This window comes from Hemicordylus capensis, chromosome 2 (genome assembly GCF_027244095.1).
Source record: "Hemicordylus capensis ecotype Gifberg chromosome 2, rHemCap1.1.pri, whole genome shotgun sequence".
Lineage (NCBI taxonomy): Eukaryota > Metazoa > Chordata > Lepidosauria > Squamata > Cordylidae > Hemicordylus > Hemicordylus capensis.
In genome coordinates this window covers 88,635,240-88,651,307 of record NC_069658.1, presented here as the reverse complement: position 1 = coordinate 88,651,307, position 16,068 = coordinate 88,635,240, and the positions used below count along the sequence as shown (strand labels likewise).

General features: G+C 44.3%; 1 long non-coding RNA gene across 1 annotated transcript; it reads left to right on the top strand.

Moving 5' to 3' along the window:
- The first annotated feature begins 856 nt into the window (after positions 1–856).
- LOC128342773 (uncharacterized) lies at positions 857–12,965 on the top strand. Its single transcript, XR_008315159.1, has 3 exons — positions 857–1,016; positions 11,343–11,444; positions 12,490–12,965. It is a non-coding gene; the product is annotated as an uncharacterized LOC128342773 (long non-coding RNA).
- The last annotated feature ends 3,103 nt before the right edge of the window (positions 12,966–16,068 follow it).

Genomic DNA, 16,068 nt, shown 5'->3' with positions numbered 1-16,068 from the left:
AATTTTATCGTTTCATTTCATCCCCACCTCTTCCCAGATTGGTGAAGTGTCCCTGACTTGACACACTAGTCATAGTTTTCAGATAATTTCATGAAAAATAATAATTCTGCTGGCAAGATCTATTCCTAATATAAAGTTGTCATGATGTATTCAAAAAATGTGGCAACAGACTAGAACAAAAAGAACCTAATTGCTATTTCATAATTGCCATCTTAATACAACTATGTTTGCCCATAACTTGTCAACATGCTGATACCTGGCCTTGTAATTTTCTTATAATTAGGTAAGATCTGCACCTTGACATGTAGACAATTTTGAAAACAAGGAGATTCATTTATCTACAAACCCTATCGAAGGGATATTAACATTTACATAACAAGAACCTGCCCGAAAATTTAAATTGCCTTCCTACATCATGCAAGCACTCATTATGACATTATATATAATGTTGTATACAATGAACATTATATAATGTTATATATAATGTAAACACAATGTATTTACAACACAAAAGCACTATATGGTTTCTTTTTATTCATACTATACATACATACATACTAGGGATCTCGCAAGGAGCCAGAATCTCCCTAGTCTAAATCGCTAGAGAGTTTCTACCAGTCAGTGAGATCATTCACATGATCAAAAACTGTGTTCTGCCTTGGCTTGGTTGCTGTGTGTGTTCCCCGTTTTCAGTTGTGTGGAAACAAGATAAGAGGAAAGCCTGGGTTCAAGTGATTGGCCGCATCCCCCCCGCAAGGTCTACCATCCGAATTCAGATATAACAGAGAACACCCTCTTTGCAGTCAGCGAGATTGCAGAAAGGAGGGGGAACTAACCGTGTCGGCTTCCTTCTTGACTGAAGGTCAGCCCCAGCAGCCAATCACAGCCAGAGCGAGAGAGGAGCTTCCTCCATTAACTCCGGTTGCTGAAGAGTGAGACTGCGGTGCCACGCTTGGACATAACGCTGCCACCACAAAACTGGAGATACAGGCGGCAATACTTACTACAAACCAAAGGTATAAATCAGAGTCTGGGGAGGGAAACCGCAGGCCCATTTCCCATCCAAACTGCGGGTGCACACATTCAAATAATCAATTTTTAACTGGAGGCCCCTTCAACTCTCATCTCATGTGATGTATGAATGCTGCCTCCTTGTGAAAGCAAGGTAGAAGAAAAACTTCCCAGGTTTTCCTCCTACTTTGCTTCCACACTATGGCCACATTTGCATGCAGCCTGCATGTTGTCTGAAGTTTGAACCGCAGGCTGCATTAATTGTGGCTAGAGTTGAGGGAAGAAGTGCCTCCATTTGGCCATGATTAGCTGTGTGGGCTGTCCTTCATGCCAGAAGGAAGCCCGCACAGACAATTCCCCATCCTCTCTGCAGTCTCGCTGACTGCAGAGAGAGTGCTCTCTGTGACATCTGAAATCAGACAGGAGAGTGGGGAGAGGAGGAGCAGAACCTGTGGTTCCATGTTACATGTGAATGCGGCCAATCACTTTTACCCAGGTTTCCCTTTCATCTTGTTTCCACACAAATGAAAACTGGTAGCACACGCAGCTCCCAAACCCGGGTAGAACACGATTTTTGATTGTGTGAATGATCTCAATATTGAGCTAGGTGTATCAATGGTTGACTCCATATAAGGCTTCTTCCTGTGTTCACACCTGCTACAAATACCCAACTACAGACAGAACCACCAGGTTACAGATGGTGTGACAGACCTGAAGGAGGCACAAGTTATTCCATCAACAAACTGGAGAAAGTCTCAATAACATGTTTTCTCTCTTCCAAATCACTTCTGGAGTGTAGGCAGAGTGGTAATGTTTCACCTGCTTGCACAGTGGCGCATGTGTACAGAGACTGGGTGAGTTGTGCATGAGCCCCAGTCATGTCTTCACAGTTCCTTTCTAGACTTACACTTTGGTAGTCAAAATGTCAGCCACTGAAACTTTTTTTTGGGGGGGTCACATGATCAGCTCTGGCTTATTACAAGTCAAGAAGTTTCTTGCAAGACTTGTTGGTCATTTGTATTTCAGACATTTTGCCGCATTTATTTATTTATTTATTTATTTATTTAACTGGGCCAATAGCCTCTCCCAACCAGCTCTCTGTAATGCACACCAGATCAGCCCCCTCATCCACAATCAAGTCATGGATAATTCCTGACTTATTTTGGATTGACCTGGTGTTGCCAAGGAGCAAGGTGAGATTCTGTGAGTAGTTGGCACTATTTCCCAAGGTCAAAGAGCTGACAGGGCAGCTGGAAGGGGAAACAGCTATTAAGTTTCTGTTTTCCCTTCCCCTATAATGGCATGCTGACCCACCAACACTCTTTCTTCTTCTGTGACCCATCACCACTGAGAGCTGTTCCGTGCTGAGAAAACACACACACCATCTCTTCATCCCCAGACAGGCCTAGACACATCCCTCAGCCAAACTAATAAGAGAGGCAGTCTCAACATAGACCACAAAATCCTTTAAAATACTAACTGCCCCCAGCCCTCAATCCCACCAGCAAAGGCCAGCCCACCCCCCTTAGCAACAAACACTCTGTATGTGATCTCCTCCCAAGTAGCAGAAGCAGCAACAGTTGGATGGAAAGTCTGCTTATCTCTGCCCCCCCCACCCCAGTTCTGTTTGGCGGCAGCAGCTTTTAAATAGTTCAAGAAGAGAAGGGCAGAGACAGCAGCCAGCCAACCAATTCTTCTGGCAAAAGCTCAACAGGTATCAGGAGCTGAGGGCAATCAGCTGCAATTACAGAAATGTTAAGGCCGACAAGCAGAAACAAGGAGTGCAGGAAAATAGCAACAAATAAAGTCAGTATGTCAGGGTCCCTCCCAAATAAGCAGAAGGATCAACAGCAGCAGGATGGAAAGTTTATTTACCTCTGCCTTTCATCTTCTGCACTGTGTTAACTAACTTCTGATTCACATCATCATTCAAGAGGGATTTCCCTCAGTTTGTGATGAAGAGGTCAGGAAGAGGGTGTAATGGGATATGGCTATATTTTTACTGTAGATGTTATTCAAAAAGAATGTGAATAAAACCACCATTTGTATTACATCAGTGTGTCCTCAAATCCTATGGAGAGTTTCCTAAACAGAGCTAAGCTATTTCCTTCAAACATCTTATGTATTTCTATCATTGCACAAGTCCCCCCAACTATTTCAGACACTTCAGGACTTGCTGAAATGTTAAATTGCCTAATAATATACTGAAGGGAATTCTGCTGAACAGCACAGCTCCAGTCATTGATGTAGCGTGAGATTATTAACAGCACAGAAATCTGAATTCTGCATTTCCCCCTAACATATACATATCTTACTATCTCCTGTAATCATAGGCGTAACTATAGGGGGGGGGCAGGGGGGGCACGTGCCCCGGGCGCCATCTTTTCTGGTCACATGGGGGGGCGCTGCCATGACCAAAAATTTTTTTTTAATTTTTTTTTAAATTGTTAATACAAATGTTTCCTGCTCAGTGCAGCAGCGCTGCAGCAGTCAAGGGAGTGCGTCGGTGTCCCCTCCCCCACGAGCGGTCCCTTCCGCACCACCCACGCCCCCCCCATTGCTTTGCTGGCGCCTGGTGGCCAGTCAGTGGCCTGGCTTGGCGGCGGCGGCGGGCGCTTGTGAGGAAAAACCTAAGTATAATGTAGTATGTTGGGGGGGCGGGGGCGCGTGGGGGGGGCGCCATTTCAGTGCTTGCCCCGGGTGCCATTTTCCCTAGTTACGCCTCTGCCTGTAATGATATTGGTTGGCCTATCTGTATCTCTGTTCTTCTTCAGTATGTTAATATGTTCTAACCTCTGTTACATCCATAACCACAGGCTAAAACAAAAGTGGGGAACCTTGGCCCTCCAGCTGTTTTTGAACTACAACTCCCACCATCCCCAGCCACAATAATTGTGGCTGGGGATGTTTGGAGTTGTAGTTCGAAAACAGCTGGAGAGCCAAGGTTCCCCACCCCTGGGCTAAAAGATGGTGGAGAAAATATGCGTATTTTCTTGGTAATGGAAATGTTTTAATGTTATTTTTAATTTAATTTAATTTATTCATTTATTTTGTAGTGGTGGTGGCAGCTACAGCAGAGGTGCAGCAGTTTCTGGAAAATCAACAACAATTCAAAAATAATGTTTCTAGAATCTGGTCATGCTGTACTGTAATGTTTTCATCTCCATTTTTGTAGACTCCAGTCATCTTCTAAAGTGTTCGAAACAGCTAGAAGTGGGCTACTAGTAATTACTGACGAAGGTCTGGCCAAAGACCTTGTTTTGGTGCTTGAGGCAGCATAGCAATCTGCTTTCCCTGCTGCCCCCGATCCCTGAATTCCTCTTACGCCATCTGATCTGTATCTGTCCAATCTTCACCGCAAGCTCTTCTTTTCCTGTTGGTCATGTTCGAAGTGCTCCTCTCTTCTCTTCTCTTCTCTTCTCTTCTCTTCTCTTCTCTTCTCTTCTCTTCTCCCAGCCAGAGGTGCACTTAGGTAATTTTAGAGCCTGGACCTAAAGGCATTTGGAGCCCCCAACCCACTGCAAGTTAAGCATCACCCCCCTACACACAACACACACACAGTATTTTTTAACACGTGGGGTATATTTATGCAAATATGCAGTAGCAGAAACATTTCAACACACAACTTAACATAGTTGCAACTTAACATATTCCCACCCCACATATTTCTTTCCCCATTGCCTCCTCTGTCTCTAAAGCACCCAGCACAGGTCATAATCACACTCTGTTGCCCAGTGCAGTGCAGGGCAGCAGCAACCACACCACCTGGGACAGTCTAAAGAGGATTTGGGGCCCCCAGGGGGTGTGGAGGCCCTGGACTTTGGCTTCAAAGTCCAGGGGTAAGAGCGCCACTGCTCTCAGCCCCAGTGGGCCTTCTTCCATCCCATTCTGACCATTCCCCCATGTGTTACCCTTCCTCTTCTACTCTCCCACCTCTAGCTTTTGAAAAGCCAAAGGTGGGCCACTGTGCAAAACAAGATGCTGGATTAGATGGGCCTTGGTCCTGATCCAGCAGGGCTGTTCTTATGTAAGGGAGTGCAAAAAACACTGAGCAGGAGGAGAAGGACCCAGCCCTCTGCTCCATTTTCTTGGCTTTTCAAAAGCCAAGGGAGGAGGAGGAGGAAGGCAGTGGCTGGCATGCCATTGCTTAGTAAAGTTTGGGGGAGCTGCTGGTGGAGCCTCTACCAATCTACATCCACTATAGCCAACTTGATTAACCAACTGTCTGTGTTATTACGAGTAACAGGAGTATTCCTAAGGAGCTGAACATTTTACAAGGAATAGGGGTGTGCATGGAACTGGCTGGCCTGGTTTGGTTCGAGGCCAGACTGAACTGGGCCAGTTTGGTCCGGCCCCTCCCCCCCAGTCCAATCCCAGACCGGTCCGCAAATTTTCTTTATTTTTTTAAAAAAACTTAAAGTATATTTAAAATACCTTTACTCCCTTTGGGGGGCTTGCTGAAGCCGTGGGTTCCCTCCTGCCACCCTTATCGCCACAGCCTGCCACGGCCAGGTAATTGACCATTTTCGGTCCTTTTGGGCCTCCGTATGAGCGCGCAGCCACCATTTTGGCACATACAGAGAGCATTGGCGCATGCGTGGCAGCCGCGCGCTCATACAGAGGCCCAAAAGGGCCGAAAATGGTCAATTACCCAGCTACGATGGGCTGCGGCAGTGATAAGGCTGGCGGGGGGAGAGGGAACCTGTGCAGACACCCCTCCCCCCGCAGCCTCAGCAAGCCCCCAAAAGGGCTAAAGGTATTTTAAATATACTGTAATTTTTTTTAAAGAAAGAAAAGTTGTGGACTGGCCGGACTGGACCCGATGGTCCGGTTCCAGTCCGACGGAACCGGGGGTGGTGGTTTGGTTCGACCCCAAACCCCCAGACTGGACTGCCGGACCAATCTGCACATCCCTAACAAGGAATGGGCTCAGTGACAGAGCACATGCTTTGTATACTGAAGGTCCCATGTTCATTCCCTGGCTTCCCTGGGAAAGATCCTTGCCTGAAACCCTAAAAAGCTGCTGTCAGTCAGTACTGAGCTAGATCACCCATGGTTTGACTCAGATTGTTTAAGAGAATCGTGCTCTAGAGCAGAAACATGCTCAAAAGGTTGCAATGGTTCAGATAAAATTCATATAATTCCAATCGAAGGGCAAATTCAAACAATTAGCTTCTGCCACATTACAAAATATATTCCTAAGCAAGTCACTGGAGCTTTAGCGCTGATCCCATGAACAACAATTCCTGTTGATGACACCAGCCTTCAAAGGGAAATCAGAGAAAAGATTATTATCTACCTCTTATTCCATAAGATTGTTATTTGTACTTTATGGTATTGTAGAGAGGAATGAAACCATTCAGTTGCAAACTTCACCACAGGCTTTTATGTTAAGACTGTCTTATCAGAAAAAGACCCTTTCTTCAGAAAGCTTGCCCTGGTTTTGCTTCAGGCTGTCAAAGACAAAATGAAAGCTGGGATTTTGGGGATACTGACTTTGTGCACCCAAATGAACATACACACAGCTTCCTTATCCTGAGTCAGGCTACTCATCAGTCTAGCTCATTATTGTTTAGACTGGCTGGAAGCAACTCTTCAGGGGTTGAGTGTTGCAAGCAGATGCTCTGCCACTAAGCTACAGCCCCTCCCCAAACCCTGTGAACATAGGAAACTGCCATATACTGAGTCAGACCATTGGTCTATCTATCTCAGTATTGTCTTCACAGACTGGCAGCGGCTTCTCCAAGGTTGCAGGCAGGAATCTCTCTCGGCCCTATCTTGGAGAAGCCAGGGAGGGAACTTGGAACCTTCTGCTCTTAACCCAGAGCGGCTTCATCCTGAGGGGAAAATCTTACAGTGCTCACACATCAAGTCTCCCATTCATATGCAACCAGGGCAGACCCTGCTTAGCTATGGGGACAAGTCATGCTTGCTACCACAAGACCAGCTCTCCTCTCCAAAGGCTTTTATGTTAAGACTGTCTTATCAGGAAAAGACCCTTTCTTCAGAAAGCTTGGCCTGGTTTTGCTTGAGACTGTCAAAGACAAAATGAAATCTGGGAGGTGCTTTCCCTCCCCTAAGCTCATGGACATATGGGACAGATGAAGCCTTGTTTGGGATAAAAATGGCGGGAGCAAGGAGTGGGGCCTTTTATATCTGTTGCTCCAGGGCTATGGAATGATCTTTCTTCTGATAACCACAAGGTAAAATCTTCGGTGGCTTTTGGGAAGGGGTATAGAACACATTCATTTCAGCTGGCATTTCAGCTGGCATTTGCAACTGTGGTATCATTGTGTTGTCCGCAGCTGTCCTGCTGTATGCTGATTTTTGGTTTGGTTTTATTGATTTGGTTTGGTTTTATGTTGTTGGCCCTGCTTTGGGAACATGCTTTGATAGAGACAGTCCAAGGTTCATTTCCTGGCAACTCCTGGATAAAACCTCTGTTTGAAACCTTGGATGTCTCTGCCAGTCAGTGTAGACCAGGACTTCCCAGCCTTGGATTACAAGATGGAGCTTTCCCAGAAAGCAGGCTTTACTGTGGGTTCAAAGTTGCCCCCCCCCCGCAAACTGACACAAAAAGTGGATATATTTTTACCCCAGATATAAACCGGGGTAATTGAAGTGGTGGATAACTTCTGGCTTTTAGGATCGACGGTCAACAGTAAAGGATCCAGCAGTCGAGAAATACACCTCAGACTAGCACTTGGTAGGGTTGCAATGAAGGCCTTGGAAAGGATATTTAGATACCGTGACATGTCTACAAAGATTAGAATAGTTTGGACAATGGTTTTTTCCCATGGCACTCTATGGATGCAAAAGCTGGACTTTAAAGAAGCAAGATAGAAAAAGCATTGACGCTTTTGAACTTTGGTGCTGGAGAAGACTTTTCAGGATACTATGGACAACCAGGAAAACAAACAAATGGATCATAGAACAAATCAATCCAGAATTTTCACTCGAAGCACAAATGACCAGGCTCAAATTATCATACTTCGGACATATTATGCGAAGATCCAGCTCCCTTGAGAAGTCCATAATGCTTGGAAAAGTTGAAGAAAAGAGAAGAAGAGGATGACCAGCAGCAAGGTGGATGGACTCGATTACGAATGAGAGACCTTAAAGGCCAAGTTGAAGACAGATCATCCTGGAGAGAATCTATCTATGTGGTCACTAAGAGTCAACACCGACTTGACGGCACTTAATCAGTCAATCAATCATAAATTGGCCTACACTCTAACACTCAATAAAAATACACCAATTGTGTGTAAAGTGCTCCCTGATAGCTTGCAGGGACTTGGCAGTAAATTTGGCCAATATGTGAATGCACCCTCTCTACTCCGGAGGAGATGTGAACTAAAAGCCGGGTGTAAAAAACTTCCTGATATTGTTGGACTATAACTCCCATCATCCCTAGCTCCAATGACTGAAGGCCATTATACAACAACTGATCCAAAGTTGGGAACCCCTGGTGTAGATAATACTAAGCTAGGTGGACCAGTGGTCTGACTCATTATGAGACAGCATCATGTATGTTCATATGGGTGCAGAATTGAGTATCCCAAGAATGGCAGATAAATGGTTTCAATAAATCCATATGACATGTCAGCATAGATATGCCATCCTCTTGATTCATCACTTTAATGGGAACTAGTTCTTAGCAACAGAAAGTATTCCATCGTGCTCGGTTTGGTGCAGCCTTTTGCTGGGTGGATTGTGTCACCCCCACTAACCACATGGTTACCCTTGTCCACTATGCAGATCATAGATTAGCACAGAGCATTGTTTCCATGTGGTTTGGAAGGGATGCATGGACTTAAGTCCCTATCCCAAAACCCATGCAAAGTGTTTTTTGTATCATGCTCCTTCCTGGTAGGAAGGATGCAGCAGGCAAGACTTGGACACTGGCTATTTAATTGGTGTTTTATGATGTTTTAATGGATAATTATTATTTTATGCAGTTTTATAATTTCTGTTTTAATTGTTAATTGGTTTTAATAGTGTTTTAATGTAAACCATCCTGAGCCTTTTGGAAGGCGGTATAAATTTTTTAATAATAATAATAATAATAATTAATAATAAAATAATAGGTTTTGTTAATTCTCCGACTCCTTTATGGGTTTTACTTCTTTTCCCCACTTTCTTCTCCTTCCTCCGTTCCCCTTTCCTTTGATCTTCCCTTTCCTTTTCTCTCTCTTTCTACCAGGCCCCTCTAGGGAAAACTGTTCCAAAACAAACTGGTACAGCTGTCAGGATACAACACCTGTACTAGTAATGCTAGGTATGAATACCTTATATTCAGAAGACACCATAGCTTTTTCCAGGTATTCATTTGTGTGGATTGAACATATATGGGGGACAGCCTCTGCCCAAACCTACATGTGTTCATTAAAAGAGCATAGGAAAACTCCTGCTTGGATGTATCAGGGCTCCCCACAGATGTTCTAATGAACTCTTGTATGCTGGCAACATAGCCTGTGCCTGTGCTGCGAGGGAGAGCTGGTCTTGTGGTAGCAAGCATGAATTGTCCCCTTTGCTAAGCAGGGTCTATCCTGGTTTGCATTTGAAAGGGAGATGTGTGAATGAGCACTGTAAGATATTCCCCTTGGGGGATGGGGCCACTCTGGGAAGAGCATCTGCATGCTTGCATACAGAAGGTTCTAAGTTCCCTCCCTGGCATCTCCAAGATAGGGCTGAGAGAGACTCCTGCCTGCAACCTTGGAGAAGCTGCTTGCAGTCTGTGTAGACAATACTGCCTGCAACCTTGGAGAAGATGCTGCCAGTCTGTGTAGACAATACTGAGCTAGATGGACCAATGATCTGCCTCAGTATAAAGCAGCTTCCTATGTTCCTTCCCACCAGAGGACCATTGTATTGCGAAGAGTGGGAAGTTCTAGTGTCTGTCTCAGAATTTCATACATGGGTCAATTTTAACAAGCTCTGCTTCTTATCAGAGGCTGCAGCTTCTCATAAGAGTTGAAAAACTTCAAGCAATTAATTGCATCTCATTAAGCACCTGCTTTTTGCTCATTATAGACATGTAAGCCAAGAAAACTGTATTATGTAACTTGCTTTGTTAAACTTTACAGTCATGTATAAAGAGACCGCATTCTTAGAATGATAGCTGGATCTCACTGCGCACCAGAGCGCAGGTGCCACCAACCCCTGCCATAGCACGTCCCCTATCGCAATGGGAACCCTGGGCGTTTTGGCTTAGAGGCCTTATATCTCTTTTTCTTTGATTAAATTACCACCTATTTCATCTTCTGCCCATGTGTGTTCGCACCAGGAAGTGTGGTGTTTCTCTGCCCCTGGCACAACAGTGCAACAATACCACCACCTCCCCATGCATTCAATCTACCTGAATTAACAGCTGAAATGGGCTCATGAAAGCCCTATTCACACAACCATTCTGTGTTCAGTGAAGATGTGCTGACCTGCAGGTCCTGCCCTGACCTCTGTACACTCAAGCCAAACCTGGGAAGAAAATGGCCATATACAACTCTCAGCTCTGTGTTTATACAGGGTATTATTTGGCCTCATCGTTTCTTATTCTTGGTTAGAGGTTCTTCATTCCATGCCACAAAATTAAACATAACATTCTTCATTTGCAAGGCGCTGTTGTGTTATTCCACACTTCAGTACTAAGTTAAACGTTCAAGACACAAGTACAGAACACTGAACATCCCAGGTATTTTGGCCCTTGCTTCTTAGAGAGCTCTGTAGAGTATTTTTATAAATCAAACAAAATTTCCCAAGAGAAAATAAACATCAGAAGCAGAAATATGTTGTGGCTTCTTTTTAGAGGGAAGGCAGAGGAAATTGGGATTTCACCCTTTTGACCTATTTCAGCAAAAATATGCCCAGCTCAAGCAACTACATTTTAGTCTGTTCCTGGCCTGACCCCAACAGAGAAGCAAAACGATGAAGGCCGCACTGTTCAGTTTTCCATCCCTTCCAGTGACTTTGATTCAAAAATAGACAAAAAGGGACATTAAGTTTTGTCTAATACTGTACAAATTGAAGCTATTTTCAGGTTTTGATCTTCTTCCATCTCAGAGAGTTGTAAACACAACAGTCTCTTAACATTCCTGGCAGGGTGTTTTATGCTAAACAAACACCCAATATGCACAGCATTTTCAATGGCAACATGCTGGCTTTTTAAAATAATTAACTGAGCAAACATGTATTAATGTCCTCTACCACCAAAACTGTTTAGGATCGTATATGCAACTTCATAAGCAATAACATTAGAAGATTGATTTATTAAGATTAGTTGTTGTTATTTTGTTTTGTTGTTGTTGTTAAACATAATTGGTTTCTTTTCTCCAAAGGAAATTTTCAGATCCATCCTAAAACGGATCCCGTATGAGCAAGAAAACTGCTAGGATAAGGAATGCTGACTGCCCTCTCAGTACAGCCAGAGGTGCACCTAGGTAATTTTGGAGCCTGGACCTAAAGACCTTTGGAGGCTGCTCCTGCCCCCCACTGAAAGTTAAGCATCATTTTTTAACACATAGGTTCTTGAGGGCACAAACCACACCACCCAGGACAGACTAAAGATGATTTGGGGGTCCCCAAGGGGTGTGGAGGCCCTGGACTTCGGCCCCAAAGTCCAGGGGTAAGAGCGCTTCTGAGTACAGTACCACAGCACAGAATATTATACTAGAGTTTGGGAGATGTTCTAATGGTGTTATAAACAGTAGCTTCAGTGTAAAGGTGTAGAGCAGGCAACAGTCGTCGTAGTGGCTGATCTTCCTCACACATCTGCTCGCTTGCTCTCCCCTCCAGCAACTAACTTCTGTCCTTCATCTGCTCCTGAAATGGAGGAGACAAAGCACAAAAGTTGAAGGACAGAGAGACAGACTAGATGGTGATGTTTAATGCCAACTGGAGAAGAGCACTTAACATTTCCAGGAATAAGAGATGTGATGATCAGCACAGGGCTTCCAGCCTGGTGGTGCATCTAGCAACTGGGGTGTGGCCAGTGACTGTGGTGTCACAGCCTTGCTGGTGCAGGAGATGGGGGGGGCTAGTGAGGTGGGGACACCAACTCTGCTTTGAGAGCCACCCCTTCTCAAGCTGCTCCTGAAGACTTGGTACACCACTTCTGAAAGTTTGCCATCCTCTGAAATGCCTTGGTCTCTGCCTTGGTCTCTGGCATTTAAATGTCAAACGCCTTGGTCTCTAGCATTTAAGCTTGCACAGGTGATAATCTCACTTGTTCTCTGAGGTCATGGTTCCAGACCCACTGGGCTGTGCATTTGGAAGACAAAGAAGCCGCTAGCAGCGCAATGCAGTGCCAAGCTGCTGGGAGGTATTGTTCCCAATTATATTGCACTAGATTAGAACGAAGCTGTTGCTGCTTATCTGGAAGTAAAAGTGGAGGGGTGGGGGCTAACCAAAGTCTACATTAGATTCAAAATCAGCTATTTGCTAAAGTAGTCACTCAACTCTTTATCCATTTTCCTTGAATTTTAGGACTCAGTTCAGTTGCATCAACAACTCATTTGAGTCTGTTAGTGTGCTAGGGTGACATCTGACGTCAGCTCTGAGGCACTTTGCTTTCTCACTCCTGCTATCAATGCCTCTTAGCAAAAAAATCATTCCAAATCTGAAACACACAAGAAGTTGGTAAATTTATGATTAATATTTCAAGCCTGTTAACATCTCAAGCTTCTCTGCCACTGTCAGAGGAGAATGCTACCTCTGCCTTCACCATCATTCTTGGCAGGAGCTCTGACAGTGTGAATGCAGACTCTTATAAACTGAAGGACATCGCGGACATTAAAATATCCATGAAACTGAAGCCATGCCATTGTCTGGATGAGGACAGTAATCGCCAGCAGCAACAAAAATTTGACAGAAACCATAATACATTTAGAGTGGATTTTCATTTGATTGATGTGATCTCCCTGATGGATTTCCTAAATAAACTACTTTATTAAGAATTTTAACTCTATGTCTCCAGACAATATTAATTAGCACATGCTTCCCTTACCTGTGGCTGGGGTGGATAAAGAGATCTCCACTCCAATCCCTCTAACAAAACAGAGAAAGATGGCAGCACAGGGCCTCTTCTCTGGGCACCTGACCTTTACCCAGCTTTGCCTGCAGCTCCAGAACTGGTTCTCTCTGACTCCTACTCATAATACATGTATATTATTAGAGCCACAAGATCCTCAGTATTTATAACCTTCATGTCCAACCATGCCTCACCTAAAGTCTAAGTATCCAAAAATATGCCCCGTTGCTAAATTATAATTGCTGACCTAGAATTTGTCAGCAAATCTGATCTATGCATTTCATTTTTAATCAGAGCCATGAGTTTCTCTCCCATTACAGATATTAAATTAGCATACCTACGACAACATTGTCACCTATGACTGCTGTTTTCGCACTGTTCTTATCTTGTATATATTTGAGCTTTGTATTGAAATACCACAGACCTATCAGACTTCTTACACTTCATTAAAATCTGACCCCACCATTTATTATATCTGCCAGCTGGGCAAACATCTGATGCCTCTAACAAAGCGGGCTTTAATTCAAAAACACATATGCCACAATAAATCTGTTAGTCTTTTAGGGCTATAAGATTCTGTTCTGTTTACATTCCATTGGTTTCTGTACCTCATTTGCAGTTCCTGAGGAATAGCATTGCCATGGAATGCATCGGGATTCCCCTTCTGGGGCAATCCCAAATTATGGGCATTACTCTGGCAAAGTTGTAGCCCATATGTCATAGAGTGGGGAAGAAGGAGGAAAGAGAGAACTGGCCATAGTGATGCAATTTATGAGGTATCAGCTGCCTTCCCAATAAGTGAGCTCAGCAACATACAGAAGAGGTTTCACACCAAAATAACAATTGTAACTCAAGAGGCAATTTTTTTTACCTGACACACAAAGGACTAAGGAGCCCTGCAAAGGAAGCACCAGCAGTTTATTTTCTTTTCTTCAATCAAGAGTGTGCTTAGAGTCCTCTTGCAGCTCTGCTTCTAAAAGGCTTGCAGAAAATGAGTAAGCATATAGCAGCTACACAATGGCTGCCTTCAGATGTAATGCGGAACCATGGGTCCAATGGACCCACAGTTCCATGCCCCTTTCCCCCCAGCTCTCCTGACTGCATTTGGATGTACTGGAGAGCATCCTCTCTGCAGTCAGCAAGACTGCAGAGAGGTGAGGGAGCTGGCTGTGTGGGTTTCCTCCTTTCATGAAAGACTGCCCACACAGCCAATAGCAGCCAGAGCAAGGGAAGAGATTCCTCCATTAACTCTGGTTGGCGAAAAGGCTAACTGTGGTGCCAGCATTCGGACATAATGCTGGCACTGCTAAACTAGAGGTAGAGGTTGCAAAACCTTGTGAAAACTGAAGGTACAATTCTCTGTTTAGGGAAGGAGACCTGATAATAAAACTGCCTCGAGGGTGATTGGCTTGCACCCCCTAGTTTGGGCGAATGTGAGGAATTTAGTTCAAAGGGGGAGACAGTTCCAATCAGCCTTAATTTGCGCAAGTGTATGAACTCAAGAAAATCGACTTGAGAGAGAGGTTTGAATGAAATCAAAAAGGAGTTTATTTAAAGCCAAAATAATAAGACTAAATAAAGTAGAAGCAATGCAAATATGTTTAAAAACAGACTATTGTAAGGCACATTTTACTTAAAGTTCCAAATTAAGTGTAAACTCCCAGGCGAGCTAGAGAGGTACTTTAAGATAGCTGGGCAAGGTTTCAGAAATAAGAGAAAGGGATAGGTTCAGCCCTGAAGAAGCTGGGCAAGAGGCTATATCACCTGTCCTGGAAAGGAACACCAAGGTAGTCTGCTGGAGTCTCTTGTTGCAGTCTGCTGGGGTCCAGAGTGAGAGGCACTGAGATTTTTGCGAGTCCCAGGTGCACACTGGGTCATGGAATTAGGAATACTTATATCCCAAAAAGTGTCTTAAGGGTACATTTCTTTTGTCCTGCTCTGCTGAATAGGGGAGCCCAGACAACCTTTATTGGAATGCATTGTACCTTAGTCCTTCCTGGGTAAGAATATGTGTGAATCGCCTATGGCATTTAAGACTGATTGTGAGGACAATTGGAGTGAACAGGTGCATTTAAAGAATATCCGGTGCTGAGAAGGGCTTCCCAATAATTCTATCAAGAGTTTCAATGGGCACCTCTTCAAAGTTAGGTCACTAACTCATCCCTATTGTAATGGAGGCTGCAGATAAGAAACTTGTCTTTTAAGTCTTTTCTCCCTGGTCTGATGGCCAGGTATTATCTCTCCTTGTGAGAGGAAAGGGGAAGTTTAGATTTCATTCCAAGGCTGAAATGATCTTAGATGCCAGACACTTGCAGTAGCTAGTCCTGGGAGTCTGTTTAGCTGGGCATTCCTTACAGAGAGTGTGGATCTAATCCCCTTTCCAATTTGTGGGGCTTGCAGCCAAATCTAGGGGTGACCAGTCCACTGCCAACTCAGTGACTTGTCCCCATGTATAACATAGATTGGGAGTTCACATTGTAGTGCAGCTCCTGAGCATAGCAAAAGTGCAATTTCCAAGCCTGGAGATGTAGTTGCAACCAGGGAGGCTTCTGGGAGTAGACAGAATAAGCTCAGCTGGTAACAGACTGCAAGTCCATTTTTTGCTTTAATTGTAGTTGCCCACATTCAGACATGCAGTTTGCAAAACTGGAGGTGAAGGGACCTCCGGTTTTGTGTTATGTGCGAATGTGGCCTATGGCTCAGGGAAGCTCCAAACAAATATCTCCTCTCTCTAGGTCCATCTCTGTAAGTTTCGTCCCTATGTTAAAGCAAGATTGAATGCTATGATGATCAATATCAACACAACATACCACTGATAGCTCTGTAGCTGATGTAGCTGAAGCAAAGCTCTAAGGGAAGGTTGCAACCATAGTTCTGTTACTAGAAATGCTTTTCTTCCGGCTCCCAGGAGCCCTGCTTTGTGTTTGAGTCACCAGACCTGGAGATCTCACTCTTGATATGCTCAGAAGCCTCACAGCATTGTGAGTTCTCCATTTATGGCACATGGGGACAGGCCACTTAGTTGACAGTGGGCC